Consider the following 2,068-nt stretch of genomic DNA (forward strand, 5'->3'; position numbering starts at 1 on the left):
TAAGTCTGTTAATTAGAGAATTAGGCAATATTCATTAGACAATAGTAAAACTATATATGTATATTTACATATATGTGATGATATAACTGATAGGAATACTTTTTAGTGTTGCAGAAGGACTCACTCTTCCCATTCATATGCCTTATTGTGAGAATTCCCAATTTTTCAGTGGAAATGAAAGGATGCATTTTTTAAAAGCCTAAAAAATATTGAAGTCAGTAATGTGGTTTCTGATATTCAGATGCAGACACTGAAATGTTAGGATTAATAAAAAAGACTTGAAACAAAAAAGAGGGAGATTCCTATCATCAGCATGGCCCTAAGTGCCATGGATTCATCTTTGTCATCAATGTCTTTATTTTTGCTCATAACTGTGTATAGAATTAGCACATATCTCTTTTTTGTCTCTCTGTATAAATAAGCATAGCTTTCTGGGATGACTTGTGGGATCCCCTGGAGGGAGAGGCAATGGCAGAATAGCTTTTATAGTTTTGCAGCTCTAGGGGTCCCTCTGTTGCTGTCCAAATGGCTCAAAGTAGCACTTTCTTTGAGGCCACTTCTGTGTGTTAGAGCAAAGTCTGGTCCTGGAGGACATTCTGCTTCCTTCTGTTCCAGCCCTAGAACTCCACAGGTTTTGAGAAGCTGTATTTAGCTGTTGCATCATTTTCTTGTGTCTGCTTTCCCTAAGTCCTCTCCTCTACCATCAGAGCCTTCTTTCTCTCTTGTGCAAGTGGATCTTTATTTGTTTTAATGTGCTTTTCTTTGGGCTGAGGCTACATCCTTTTGGAAGAGCTTATTTGCTGGACATTTTTGAGATTTTCAAATGCTGAGGATCACCACAGCACTGCTTTATCCTCTTACGTTTATGAGCACTTAGAGCCTGCAAGTACTGTTTCAAGTTTCACCAGTCAATCTCAAAACCATCTGCCCAGATTTTTGCTTAGTATGCAGTCCTGTCCAATTAGGGACAATATTTTTCTGTCATGTGATTTTGCCAAAGATGTCATCTGTAAGTTTTAATTTTGTTTTGCTTTTCTCTCCTGGTTGCTTAATGAGACATTCAGGGGTTGTTTGGGAGTAATTCAAGGCTATACTGCAACTATGGTTAGTAAGTGATCATGTTATTTGATCCCTATGGCTTTATTTTAGAAAAGTTATTCCATGATCCTATGAGGAAAAAAAAATTATTAGCTATTGCTTTTGAAAAAGCAATTTTTTTCTTACATGTCTTCATTCCCTAATCATCCATCAGAGTTCAGTTATTCCATGGCCTGTCCACTGCCTGTTTACTCTCCAGTTGAAGTCCACATATCATTCTTTCTAAATCTGCTAAGTGCGTACCTGCCTGTGTGGTCTGGGTTGTGTTTTCTTGGCATGGTTTTTCAGAGGATTTCTTTCTTTGTGGCTTTAATTCTCTGTAAATTTGCTGACAGCTTTCAGCTATCTCTCCTCTGCTCAAGCAGGTGCTTAAGCTTGTTGTCTGGGTTGCTCACTGCAGGACACGAGCCCAGATTTCAGCCAACTATGCGACTAAGCAACCACTGCCACTGAAGCGGACTTGCCACTCCATTAATCAACAACCTCTATTAGGCTTCGATTTGGAGTTCTCATTAGCTGCCTCTAGTCATTCAGTCCTCTCTGTAGTCATGCCCAAAGGATGACAGCATGTGGCTTTTCCATAAAACATTTTTCTTTGTACTAAACTTCTGAATTCCATGTGTTGTATGGTTTCTATTTTTGTTCCATTTTATAGAACTCTGGAGTATTCTTATTTCAAAAGTGTAAACTTGGTCACAGCTATTATGTATTTTTTAGTTTCTGAGTTTAAAGATATTCAAAATGATTATTTATTTAAATATTCTGGGCTGATATGATCTCAGGTAACATAATCTACATTATAACATATAACTAATGTAGGCATTCATTTTTGTCTGTTTCTGAGAATCGCTTGAAAGCATAGATGTTACTAGTACATTGGGACAAAAAGGATTCAATTCAAGACTCTCTTTCTTGTTGGGTCTGAGAGAAGTCACTTGTGGCAACCTGTGACACAGTTAATTACAACATA

The 2,068-nt window shown here is 37.6% G+C and overlaps 1 pseudogene; it reads right to left on the minus strand.

Moving 5' to 3' along the window:
- Window positions 1–1,995: 1,995 nt before the first annotated feature.
- Window positions 1,996–2,068, minus strand: part of LOC105535932 — a 1,274-nt pseudogene continuing 1,201 nt past the window's right edge.

The sequence above is a fragment of the Mandrillus leucophaeus genome, unplaced genomic scaffold (genome assembly GCF_000951045.1).
Source record: "Mandrillus leucophaeus isolate KB7577 unplaced genomic scaffold, Mleu.le_1.0 Scaffold1518, whole genome shotgun sequence".
Lineage (NCBI taxonomy): Eukaryota > Metazoa > Chordata > Mammalia > Primates > Cercopithecidae > Mandrillus > Mandrillus leucophaeus.